Below are 13,834 nucleotides of genomic sequence, written 5' to 3'. Positions count from 1 at the left end.
CGCCGTGCGGTGCCGGGGCCGCGAGTGCGGCGGGCGGAGGCGCGGGCGGGCAGGGCCGGGGCGGGCACGGCCGGGGCGGGCACGGCCGGGGCGGGCACAGCCGGGGCGGCCCCGCCTCTCCGCGCCCCCCCCGCGGGCCGGGGCGCCGCGGCCGCGTGTCGGGGGCGGCGCGGCTGCTGCGCCGCGGCTCGAGCAGCGCCGCGCCCCCGCTGCCGGAGCAGCCGCTCCGCCGCCGGCCCCGCGCTCCGCCGGCATGATCTCCTGAGGGGCCGAGCCCGCCCGCGCCCCCGCCCCGGTGAGTGCCACCACGGGCGGGCCGGCCGGTGCTGCCCGGCTCCGCGCTCGGACTTGGCGGAGTTTCGGGCTCTGGCCGGCGCTGCCCTTCGCGGGGGGACGCGGCCCTTCGGGTGCCCCCCGCGCATCCCTCCTTCGCATCGCTTCTTCGCATCCCTCCCTCGCAGCGCGGTGGCTCCGTGTTGGCATTCCCGGAGGGAAAAGTGTCTCTTGGCAGCGGGCGGACGCTGCCCGGCCCTCCGGAAGGCTCGGCCGAGCTTTGTGGGGGATGCTCAGTGTCTGAGGGGGGGCGAACGGACTCCTGGAAGTGGCTCTCGGGCTGGGGCTGCCGCTGCGGGGCCGGCCGCAGCTGCCGGGCTGAATGTTAACAGCGGGCGTGTGGGGGGGGGCTGCGGAGAGGGGCTCCGGCACCTGCGAGCAGCAGGTGAAAACGGGCACAAATCGGGCTGAATCAGGGAAAAGCTGTGGGAGCCGCGGGGGATGCGGCGGGGACCGCGGGCCAACAGGTGCGTTGGGCGCAGCTGCTTTGGCACCGGGGGCGTTTCCTCCACCCCGGGCGGGTCCCGTGGAGCCGCTGCCCGGGGTCGGTGCCGCGGGCGGGTCCCGGCAGCTGCGCCGGACCCGCGGGGCTGAGCGCGGCTGCGGAGCGGGGCGGTGGGAGCCCTGCGGGATGCGGACTCGGAGGTGTGAGGTGCTTCTTACAGGTGAGACTGAAGCTCCGGTGCTTCCTGCATGGATTGGCGTTTTGCCCCCGTTGGGGAAATGTATCCCGTAATGCAAACTTTCAAAGAAAAGTAAGGGATTTTGAATGAGATGCTTCTTTCCCCTGGTGTTGCAGAATTTCGCAGGGTTGTTGGTTGTTGACGATGCACTTTGATTTTTGGTGGTCCTCTTAGGGAGTAGCTAATGTAGAAGATGCCTTTTGGTCTGCAGTGTTAAGAGTGTTTGTTGAAGTGTCTTTGCTTTAGCATTTGTGAATTTCAGGTATGAAATGTAATAGGGAAAAAAAAGTCTGGTATAAATATATATCAGACTATGAAAGGGTATGAAGCCCATGGAGCTAAGTGCTTCCTCTTAAGTCAACTTTTAAAACAGCTTCTCCCTGGGCAGTAATTCACATTTTTCAAGGGGAGAAAGGATGGGTGAAATTGAATTGTTCAAATTAAGTCAAAATGAATTGCTTAATATTCAGAGGAGTTGATAAATGAACTATTAAATCAACACTTGCATAGCGTTTCAATGAAAAGAAAAATGAACAACTCTCCATTGTGTGCTGGGCAGAATAGGTCAGCCAGTGACGTTGCTACATCAGTGTGCTGAAATGAGTCCTCCTCTTGCTAACAGATGTGTTTGCTTGGTGACATTCCATAGGCATGGGAACGAGCTTTTGTGCCCCGTGTGATAGGGATCAGCATCTGCTGTAAATGACCATAGTTGTCCCAGCCTCATCTCGAAGGAGAGAAACCTTAGTTAGGTTTCATTTGGCATAAATTAGCATAATTTTATTGACTTCTTGTGTTGATGTGTATCTGTTGAGAATACGCTCCTGTATTTCAAGCTATGTTTTTGTTTTGTTCCTCCCCCAAGGAAGAGCTATATTTTTGAATGCCAGTTTGAGGAAGAAATTATACTGATAAATGGAAAAATAAGGGTCATTATTTTGAAACAAGGCTGACAAGATTCCTTGTAGTAAAAGCTGTTTTCAGAGCATCACCTCTCAGCAATACAGAATGTGAGCCTTGTTTCCAAAACCTTTTATTAGCATAGGTAAAAGTGTTGCAATAATCTTCTTGCCACAGAAAAATTACCTTTGTCTTTGCCCCTTGAAGTCCTTGAAATTCTTGTGTTGGAATGCACTGAAGATGTTGACTGTATCCTTACTGTGCCTTCTGGAAACTTCCAACACTTGGAAGAGTCATGGACTATACGCCCCTGATGTTTTTCAGTTGCACCTCTTTGCTTTTCAGGTAGCTTAGAATAGCTAATTTTGCTTAAAGCTTTTAAAACTGAAGAAGTGACAGCTCTTCTGGTTTGTGCATGTAAACTGAGTATTACAAAGGGGAAATTACGGAGTGAGTTTTTTGTGGTGTTTTTTTTTTTTTAATGCTCAAGAGAAGCTGATTATCCAGGCTCCCACTGAAGGTGGGATTGTAAATTGACTTAGGACTTGAGAAAGCTCCCTGCCTACAGGTCGTTTGGCCGAGAGAGAGAGCTGGTGTGCAGACCTTCAGACAGGCAGGGGCATTTATTCAGGTGTTTATAATTAAATAGGAGTGTGTTATGTAACTTGGTGCTGTTTATTTTGGGTGATGTGTTTAGACCCAATAGTCCTGCACAGATCCTTTGGGTGATGGGTTAAGAGGAGCTGCTTGAATGGATGGGGGGCTTTTGTGATGAAGCAGATGGACAAGTAGGTGTGTTTTCCTCATGGGAGAGGAGGTTCTGGATCTGGAAATGCCTTTAGATAGTGCCTGATGGTGGTGTGCATTTTTCAGATGTTTTGCTGTTTTTAAAGGCCAGGGTAGCTGCAGGTATTTTTGTGCACCGGCAGTGTCCTGTTTCATGTAGTTTTCATTTGCTTTTATTTGTCCTCAGAAATAAAAGAAGTAAGAAAGTTTTTCTGAAAACCTATTGTGCCTTGTAAGGTTATCCTGCTGTTTCTGTTTTCTTGCTTACTATTTTTCTCTGAAATCATAATGTGTTTCTTTAGGTCTTTTGATAAAGACTTTAACTCGAGCTTACTGGAAAATGGTTACTCTATGCTGAGGGAGTGCTGGCATCTTACTGACTTATTTTGGGAATACTGGAGAAAAATATACAGGATTCACTTTCATTGATTAAATCCTCCGGGGCAATCTTCTAACACTGCAGTTCTCTACGTGAAAAATTAACTTTCTTCATTGTCTGCTCCTGCTTTTATTTCATTTGTGCGAATCCCAGGCTCTGTTACCAGTTTACATGAAATCCCTTAGGTGTGCTTGGAGTAGAAAGTATCTCAGTGAAAAAGCTCACACACACTATCACTCTCTGAGTCCATTTGTCTCTGGCCACCACCAGATGCCTCGATCCCATTGGCCCCACAACAGTCACAGAGGATTTGCACCAGCCCATGGTTCCTTCACCTGTGAAATGTGTCCTGAGTGATTGTAAAAAAAAAAATAATTAACAGCTACCTTGATGCTTTTCCAGAGGTTTGGGTGAGATAGCACTTTAGGTGCAGCTTAATGATAAACTTTGATTTATGAGGTAACTGAAAATGTTTGTATTGTTGGATGTGGAGTGAAAGCATAGGAGCTTTCTGCATTTCATCTGCAGCTTTTCCAGCACAACGTACAGCTAACAGCTTGTCTCTCATTGATTTTAACAACAGATTTCTGCTGAATATGCCTGGAGTAGTTTGAAAACATCTTAACTTTTTTGGGGGCAGTAGGTTACTAAACACCATAAAGAACTTTGCGATGTCTGCTAAGATAACCTTGAAAAATCTTAGGTTTTAGCTACTTTTGACATACTCCCCGTGCCTGGGTTTAAGACGGATCCTTTGGGAAGGCTGCTATTTTTTTAAATTTTGAGGCTAAATGTTTAAAAGAAGCAGAAGAAAGCTTTCCCCCACCCACTGATCAAGGGCTGGTATGACTCCTGTATCTGTGTGTTTTCCCTGTGAATTCTTTGCTTTCTTCCTCTCTACTTCCATCAGCTGCTCTCAGTAACAAGTCACGTCAGGTGAGCTGTATCCGACTTGTTTGGAACGGGTTCAAAAGGATCCCATTGACATTACCAGGCAATGGGTCACGCTTGAAATCTTGCCATTCTGGTGTTAAGCCTTTTCTTTCATTTTCTTCACCCGCACCTTGATTTCTGACATATTTTTAGCTGCTGTTCTGTTGAATTTGGATAGAGCTAGTGAAAAGGGATGTGGTATTGGGTTGTTTTTCATTTTTTTTGTCTTTGAGAAATAGGGGATTTTATTTTTCACTGAAGATGGAGCCCTAGGGTGATTATCTGCTCCTCTGCTTAGCAAGGAAGGATAGTGGTTCTTCATGGAGGTGAAAACTTCCTAAAATTTCAGCACTGCCATTCAATTTAACCCTAGAATCTGATACAGAGATTGGAGCTCTGTTATTTTTATTTTTTGATTTAATGATGCTTTTAAGATTGTGGTCCTGCACAGAAAGCTCCCTGAATCTAATGCATTGCAAAGTGGTAAGCTGGTAGTGTTGGGTTATGGCAATATACTTATTATTTCCCCTCTTGGTCCGAAGGGCACCGTAGGGTTTGTTGGGTTGTGTGCTGGAGAATTACCATGAATGCAGAAGAGCAGTGCTGGGACCACATCCAGGGCTGTGTTGCCCGCTGCTGGGATGAGCCAAGATTTGCTGTGATGGCCCCAGCAGATGAAATGCTGCTGTAGTGGCTTCACCTGCGCCTTGCATGGAAGCCATGTGAGCAGCTAGTCTCATTTCTTCTTTGGCAGTGTGGCAGCAAGGGGAAACTATTTAATGAAAAAGCTTCCTGCTTTCTCCAGGGGTTTCCCTAGTCGGTCCCCGGCTGAGGTTTTGGTTTCCCCATGGCAGCAGATGCTTTCACCAGGAGTTGAGCCGCGGTGTCGGCAGCCCCAGCCTGGCTCAGTTCACATCTCTGTGGGCAAGGAGGGAGCAGGAGGCTGAGCACATCTCTCTGCCTGTTTCTTACTTTTTTTTGCTGTTAGCCTGAGAAATAAAGTTTGTTCCTGTGTAATCCTGACACGACTGAAGAACCTCTTGCTGCAGGCAGCTCTGTCTCTCTCTGTAGTGCTTGGATTGCTCAGCAGAGGGAGAAGAGACCATAATGCTGAAGGCACCCAGAAACAGCCAGAGCCACATTTCTTTGACAGACAGCAGGGAGAAGAGTCCCAAAGCCTCCCTCCCTGCTTGTTTTGTTTCTTTTCCCTTCGTGTTTTGAGGCTCAGAGCTAAGCTGTGATTTTTCACCTCTTGATCAAAAGTAGCTGCCTCAATGTGTAGGTTAATGGACTCTTTCAGAAGGCAGAGTGGGTGACTGTGATAGAAACGATGAGTCCAAATCCAAGAAGCAGCATACTTGAAAAATCTCATACATCCAAGCATTTCCTAAATATTCAGGAGCTTTCCTAAATATTTATGAAGAAATGTTGGAGTTGACCTTTAGTGACTGAAGCTTTACAACACATCCAGAGATAAACAAAACAAAACCAAACCCTTTGAATTAGTTGCAATTGAAGCAGCAAGTAAAGCCCATGACTCATCTCCAGGTCAGATTTTTAACTGTCTTAAATCACTGCAGCTCCATTACTTTCCTGGGCACTGTGCCAGTGCTGCCGCTGGCTGGAGGGCTGGCCTGCTATTTTTGGGGGGGGCAGATGAAGTTTGAGTAGAAGATTGTGACAAAGTTTTGTGGGGTTTTGGTTGGTTGGTTTTATTTGATTTTTTTTTTTTTTTGAGGATGGGAAAGGTATTTGTTTAAGGAACAAAACCTGTGTTTCAGGCTAATAGACAGCATTGCTTAGTAGAGATTTGCTTCCCTGTAGCATACTTTGAGGAAATCCAGAAGAATTAGACATTTATTTTTTGTCAGCGATGTCAGTTTAATGTGATAAGAAAACAGCTGCTAAAATGCTGCCAGATGAAAGCAGGATGCTAAGCACGAAAGGGAAAAAACCCAATGGGAAGTTCCTGCAATTTGATAGAACAAGGCAGCGTTGTGGAGACCTGGCTCGTTCCCTGTCGAGGGTGATGTGGTCAGCTTTGGGGCTGTGCTCTTCAGAGCAGAGAGTTTTAGTGCTCTTATAGTGCTTCAATCAATGAGGTGCCATTTACTGAGGGGTTTAGGAGGTGGAGCAGATTAAGCTGTTGGCCCTGGTAGAGGCAGCTGAAGTAGAGCAGGCTCCAGACTTTCCCCTGCACGATCAAAGGGCACGACCCGACTCTGCACTGGGCACTTCCTAAATGCATGTGTTCTCTTAAAGCATAAGCAAAGAGTTCACAGAGGGTGATGATAAGGGTCTTAACTCTTTTTTAGACAGGGAAATGTGCCCAACAGGCAAATGTGGAATGTGCTATTAGGAAAGCAAAAGGAGCATTGTTGAGAGGTGCTGGTGACCCAGGGAGGACAAGTCAGTGAAGGCTTTCCCATGCTCTGCCGTGGAATTCAAACCAAAAACCAGCTCTGGGTTTATTTTCAACGTTCTTACCTGCCCTTCAAACCAGTTCTGAAGGGCCTGTGTTCCATCCCTGTCAGAGACCAGGCTCCAGCCTTGATTCCAGCCAAGCTGCGCCAGGCCCTACCTGCACGGGCTGCTCGTGCTCTGCTCAGGGCAGGCAGAGGGGGTGACCCGATGGAGCTGATGCTGTTTAACAGCCCAAGAAACACCTCTCTCCTGAGGAGAGTTTGTCTCTGCTGGATAATGAGCTCTGTTTCACTCAGGACTGAGTTGCTGTTGTAGGGATCAGAGGGAAGCACAAATGAGGATGCAGCACTGGGCACTTCCTACAGCCTCTCTTCTACATAGCAAAGAGCTAATTAACTGAGAGCCTCTCTGAGCTGTTGGGCTGCTGCAGGCCTGGCTTCCTTTACAAGAATCTTGTGCAGTTTGTCTTGCTCCAGTAACTTTTTGAAGTCTTTCAAAACGGTGCATTGCAGCAACGCCCCAGCTTTTGCTCTTTTAGGCTTTTGCAAGTGTGACATCTGATAGTGGAGCCAGGCAGCGAAGCTTCAGCTGAAGGGAGAGTTGTTCATGTACAAAATGGATAGCACAGCCATGGCTTGGGGTATGAGAGCCTTTCCATGACTTAAAGAATAACCTGCCAATGTCTCTGTTCATATTTGAAGTACAAAATCGTTTATGCAGAAAGCATAAACTTTTTTTTTGAGTGTCAGCATGGGCAGCCTCTCTCCTCTCGCAACTTATTTTATGGCTATAAATGGGATGTAAGTGGATTTTCTGCCTTGTACTATCTGTCTGAAGGAAGATAAAATTCACTGTTGTTACTGTCATGCTCAGGTAAAACAATAACCCTGAATTTTAGCAGATTTACCGTACCAAGTTCACAGGTACTGCAACTTTAAAAATTTATTTTTTAGTATACATGACTTCTGGATGAAGTGAAGCCAAAATAATGTTTAAAGTGAGAATTTACCTTACTTAACCTGCTACTTTTTTTTCAGTGAGATCACAGAAGAATCATAGCCCTTACAGGGTACAGCTCAGTTTCCTGTTTGCACGTCGCTCCTGAAGAGCTGAATTATTTTGCAGTATTTTATAGAGCTTGCACTAGTGGTTTGCAGGAAATCATAAGCTCTATTTCTGTTTCGGTATGGGCACTGGGAAATCCACTTTTATCTATTCCTGGTTACCAGTGTGCTGCAAAAGGCTTGCCTTGCAGGTACTGAAACATGATTAATTTTGGGGGGGTAATGATGAAACTGCAGTGCTTTGATAGGTTGATTATTTTATGCTCTGCCAGAAATGGATACTTAAAAGGAGATACTAGATCTGAATGAGATATTCAAGAGCCAGTTACTGATTTGAGTTAGCTAATAGGGAATAGGCCAATCCTACTGCCCCTGGTGTCAGTGAAAACACTTGAGAGTCAAGTCAGGCATGCAGTAATTAATTACCTACAGATGATGGTTTTTGAAGGTGTGAATAAAAGATTGTAAGTGTTGGTTGAATTGTTTGAAAAATAAATCTGTCAGATGTTTTTCTTTTTTTCTTCCCCTGTTTTCTTTGTTCCCCTTCTTTCTGTCTGACTTCAGCAGTGGATCTGTTTGCCTGCTGAGCAACAGGTACTTCTACATTCCTCTGCCCAGGTCAGTGGATCTGACAGATGTAGCCCTTATGCAGGCTGATGTTATACACCACTGCATGTTTAATTTCACTATTTGAAAGTGATCTTGGAGGTGGGTATTTTGTTGGTTTAGGGAAAAAGCACCTACACACTGACCCCTGAGTGTTACAGTAATGAAGTTTTCTGGAAATGGGTATTTCCTGAAAGAGCTTTGTAAAGTCAGAGGTGAATGATTTTAAGTATCATGTTTAACAGTTGTCTTATTACTGACATGGAGGTTATTACAGTTATTATAGTTGAGTCAGAAATTGAAAAATGGTGCACTTAAACTTCTCCATTGTTCTTATTTTCAACAGCACTGTTATGAGCTGCCTTCACTGAAAGGTTGAAGGGGTGCAGTGCCTGTGAGGCTGAACTGGTATTTGTGGGAATAGTTGAATCTTTTGAAAAATAATACAAAGCATGGAAGCTTGGTAAACAGCAGAAGTGTTTCTTACATGATTTTGTGAATTAATAGTTTCTATGTAGGAGTTTCTGCAGCATCAGAATGTTCAGCAAGCCAGGATTTTTGTCATTCTATTGTATTTTTGGTTCATAGAGAAAAATAGGCATTAAGAGCTATGGGGAGATTCAAGAATTGGGTCAAAAATGATTTCTGCAAATTTTACATCCTGGGCAGTTGGTGGTTACTCATGAACATGCTGTGAAAAGCTGTGGTGGGTGTGGAAATTATGCTTTCGGAGATTGGCTCAAGAGATGAATGTGTTGCTCATGTAACAGAGCAACTGCCTCACCTGGCTGGCTCCATCCTTACCTATTGTTTTTCCAGGAAAAGGAGAGTGGATTTTCAGGTGGGAAAAGGCTGTTTTATCATTAAGGAAACAAAACCCCTTGGTCTTCATGTGCTTCTTGTGCTAAGCTAGAGTGTGCTTACAGGGATCAAAATACTTCTTTTTTGGCCCTTCTGTTTTCTTTCACTTACAGGAAGCTTCTGATTGCTTAAATTTTCCTTTTCACCCAGTTTGGACCTGAATCTTTGACCTAAACCAGCATAAATTGTCTAATGGACCCAGGGTGCTCCAACCCAACCTGAGCATATTATTTGGTATTTTAGATGTTCAGTGCTGTGCTTAGTACTCCCTGTGTATACTCTTTATATACAAAAGTTGCTTTTTCCCCCAGCTTGTGGAGGAAAAAACCAGAATGTGCAGCTTTTCAGATGGAAATAGAAAATGCAGTGTTCAGCTAGCTTGAACTGGTCCTTTTTGGGATGGGAGATGGCTCTGGAGAGTGTTTTTTTTCTTCTAATTTATGAAGCAATTTGCGTCTAATCTACTCCATAATTTCAAGCCTTGTATGATATTTCCCATTTGTTACCCTAATAAGACCAAAGGTAAAATTTTATAGCACATTGTGAGCTGAATGGTCAACGTCTTATTAAATATCTTTGCTTCCAGGGCAGATGGAAATGAGAGAAATCTCTTGCAGATTGCAGCCCAATTAATACAATTTATCTAAACATGCTCTGGCTTGTCCTGCTAACACTTCACAGGAAAGTAGAAATTGTCCTTTCTGTGTGTTCTACCTCACAAGAAAATAAGAAAAAGGTGGTCAGACAAAAGGCTCACGTAGGCCAGCATCCTGTGTGTGGTATGGATCAGACCTGGATGGACTGGCTCTTCTTCAAGCTGTGGAGTTCCAAGGTACTCCTACTTCTGATGCACTCTTAGCAAAGTAAAGCTTTTCACTGCTCAGAAATAATTTTGGTCTTCTGATCCATCACAGCTGCATGTCTTCGTAAGATTTCTTTTAAAGATGACATAAGCAGAAATAGACACATTTTTAAAATGCAGATAAATCATGAGTTTCTGACATAGTATTTTGTATTTCAGCCTTGATACCTTTCCCTAGAAGTTCCAAAATTATTTGCTTATTATTTTTGGGTTGCTGCTGAGCTGATGTTTCCAGAAAGCTGTCTGTAGTGACTACATCTCTTTTCTGCATTAGAACAGCTATTTCAGAGCCCGTCAGTCTGTGTGGACAGTATTACTCCTTTATTTCAGCACAATATTTTGCTTTATTAACATTTAATTTATGCTGTCATTTTGCTGTCCAGTCACAGTGTCTTGAGACTCTTCTGCAGCTTTCATGTCAGCTCTAATTTTGCCTACTCTTAATTGTTCTGTTTTCTCAGTGTAGTTTGGCATTTCATTACCTCCCTGCCCCTTTCTCAGATCAGTAACTGGTATTTGGACCATTACAGGTCTTAGCAGATGCTGAGGTGATGTGTTAACAGCCTCTCATTGTTGTGACAAATGATTTATTATCTGCTTTATTTCCTTTTTTTTTTTTTTTTAGTTGATGATCCATAAGATGCCCTTGTTTTCTATCCCATCATAGCTTACCTTTTTTAAGGCTCTTCTTGAGATTCCTTGAGACTCTTTGGTGAAGGGTTTGGGAAAAGCCCTGTGTACTGTATCCGCCACCTGCATGTCCCTGCAGATCATGTCCCCTTATTCCATGTGCTTGTTAACTCCTTCAGGGAATTCTGATGGATTTGTTGTGCATGACTGCTCTCTGCAAAATATCTGACTCTTCCCAGGTATATTATGCACACACTCATTCAGTTCTTTATTATATTTTCTATCAATTCTTCTTGTATTGAAGTTAAACTCAGTGGTCTGTATCTTTGAACGTTTGGCTTTTTAATGAGAAGTTCAGCTGTGGGAAGACAATGAAAGAAGTGGAGTATGTTTTGCGTGGTATTTTGTGGGTATTGTGTTCTTTGGGGGGTTCTGTCCCACTCTGAACTGTAACATTACAGCTTTGTTCAGAGCTGTGGGGTCAGGATGAGAAATCATGGAAGCAATGCTTGGGCATCACTGACACATCACCACGGTGTTATCATGTTCACTGCATGACGCTGCCAAATTTTACCATGAAAATTTTCAAAGGGGCACCCTGGGGTTTACAAGATCGACTTTATCAATGGTGATAAGCTTTAATCTATTTATTGCAAGGAATAAATCGAACAGTAGAACTAATGTTGTCTGAAATCAAATGCTGTATTACAGTTCTAAGCTTTTCTTGTATATACAATTATCAAGACATAGGGCTGTCTGTGTGCCCAGAAAAGGAACTTTAATTTCAAATTTTAAAGATTCCAGAAATAAATTTACAAGTTGAGAAGATACTTTTGTTTTACTTTCTGTCTGTGTTCATTGCTGTGTTCATTGTTCTACAAAACAATGTCTGTGTTCATTGCTCTACAAAACCCTAACAGAATGCCATTATTGCAGGCTTCTGACGCCAGCATTTGTCACTAGCCTTGTATTGAAACTCTGTTTTATAGAAAATTTAATATTAGAAGCTTATCTATATTCTCAGCAGTAGAATCTGAAATTTATATATGAAGTCTTGTAATGAAAAGCAGTGGGAGAAAGCTACAGCCCTTGTAAATACCCACTGTGGGAAGGGCTGGCTGGCATTCCTGAATCCTTTTTGTTGGTCTCTCCTGAAGCACCAGGTCATGGTGGGTACCTGTGATCTTATGTGCTGGGGCTCAGATAGCTGTCAGTCCTCCCCAGTGTGGCAGCAGAAAGCATTTACTCACTAAATTATTATCTTGTTCACCAAAGGCTAGGGAAAGTCTTGTCCAGGGTTTACAGGACTGTCAGGTGTAGATCAGCATGGTCTCCAAATTTTGTCTCATCAAGAATTTTCTCTCTGGTCCCCTATGGTGACCTTGCACTTAAAGGGGTCATTTGTTGTAGAAGAATGTGCTATCCTCTTAATGAGGAAACCTGGGCTACCTGGTTTGTGAGTGAGCAGATTTTGAGCTCACTCAAAATTCATGTAATAGCCACAAAATCTTGTGATAAAACTGAAACAGCCAGTCAGTGCAGGACCTGGGCATAAAATTAAATGAAAACTCCACTTAATTTTGTTGTTCTCCCTTCCATTCTGTCTGGGATTTGCTATGCTTCACTTGCAGTTAAAAGTGAAAAAGCTTTTGCCATTCATGGAGCAGCTGTGCTCTCAGTCCTGAGCCATCTTAGGGTAGTGGCACCTGAAAGAAACAAAATTTCTACCATTCCAGCCATTTGGTCCCGAGAAGGCAGAGCCCTGAGGAGCTCGACATGTTCTTTGACGTTGCTCTTGGTGGCAGGAGTAGTTTACAAGTGCAAACTGTCTGTGTTGCTGCCCTTGTGCTTTATCCCCAAAACTGAGAGGGTTGGCTCTGGTCACTCCTCGCTGTGCTGGGTCACTGTTTGTGCACCTCAGGCAGCCCACTGGCATTGCTCCTTGGGTCTTGCAGCACCTGAAATTCAAGTCTAGGTTTACTCCAAATAGGTGGCTGCTCCATGGGGTGTATTTCCAATCGCATACGCCTTAATCTGGTGACAATGAAAGATGATTTCATTTTTCCTCCACACACTCCTCTCACTAAGTTGCTTGAGCAAAATCATGTTTGTGCTCCTGTTTTCTCTCAGCACCTTAGAGGGAGTCATAGGTTTGTTTTAAGAGGACTCCCAAAGACAGCCAGATGGAAAGAAAGTTAACAGAGGCAATTTTGGATCACAAGAAGTTCAGTTGAGCTCAAGAAAGACATGAACCTGCAGTTGTCAGTGCACTATTTATGCCTCCAGCCAGCCAGTGTTGGCCTGCTCCATTTAATTTCAGAGCTAATTGCTTGTCCTTATACTGTATTTTATGATCACCCATACCGGTGACCACTGGTTTAATTGTCCCTTTGTAAGAGAGTGGAAATACTATGGGCAGGTGGAAATAAGACCTGAAGTGTGACTCATTCCTGAGTGAGGTGAGTAAGCACGCTTCAGAGAAACAAGAGAAGGTAGCTCACCTGCTTCTGAGAAGGTCTAGAGCTGTGTGGGAGCTGAGAGGAAATTCCTGCTGCTCCATTCGTGGAGACTGAAGGAGCCCACTTTGTGTTAGCGGGGTTACTTGTGCAGACAGTTGATGGTGCTTGAGCCTTGCTGGTGCTGCAGTGACTTGGAAGGGTGACAGGTCCCAGAAGCATCAGCATCTCTGTGTGAAGAAACCCTCCAGCTTTCCTTCATCAGACTTGTGATCTCTTACAGAAAAATTTAAATGTTTCACTGGGGAGAAACCACTGAACTAATTTTCATCACCACAGTGCCTTGATTTCCCACTTTGAATTGTGCAGGGCTGATGGCCGTGTGTGAGCACTTGCTCGTTCCAGGCTGCCCTGCCCAGCTGTTGGCAGGGCTGAGCAGTGCCCTGGCAGCTGCCTTGGCATGAGGTGTGTGGGATGTAAGCTGCTTTTTAAAGGTGCTGCATGAATATTCACTGTGTGCCAGGTGCTCGAAGGTGCCTTCGATCACATCTGATCTTGCTGGGTTTTCACTGCTCTTGTGTAAATAAAAAATCGTTGCCTCAGGATTTTACACAGCAGGGCTGATATTGGCAGTGGTACCTTGTTAAAATGAAGGAGGGTCTGTCTCACTACAGATAATGTGAGCCCAACCTGCATCTTCTGCCTTTGTGACAATATACTGCACCAGATAAAAACCCAGTGAGAGTTCTGTGCAAGTTCAGAACTTTAATACTGTTTCTCAAGAACTGAGAGTGTTTGTTACTTGGAGAGAAGTGAGAATTTTATATTTGCTTTCTTTTTAATTGTACAGTAATGTAAGAGTTGTTTCCAAGGATAGACGTACCAAGGACAGAAACAAGGAATTATGAAATCTGATT

General features: G+C 44.6%; 1 protein-coding gene across 1 annotated transcript in view; it reads left to right on the top strand.

The window, feature by feature from the left end:
* Positions 1–253: 253 nt before the first annotated feature.
* The window catches only part of SGCD (sarcoglycan delta), a 307,493-nt gene continuing 293,912 nt past the window's right edge, over positions 254–13,834 (top strand). The window contains exon 1 of the mRNA XM_048319443.1: positions 254–295. The gene's annotated coding sequence lies outside the window, so the exon portion shown is untranslated. The remainder of the gene's footprint in view (positions 296–13,834) is intronic.

This window comes from Corvus hawaiiensis, chromosome 15 (assembly GCF_020740725.1).
Source record: "Corvus hawaiiensis isolate bCorHaw1 chromosome 15, bCorHaw1.pri.cur, whole genome shotgun sequence".
NCBI classification, from domain to species: Eukaryota; Metazoa; Chordata; class Aves; order Passeriformes; family Corvidae; genus Corvus; species Corvus hawaiiensis.
This window is presented reverse-complemented; position numbering and strand designations above follow the sequence as displayed.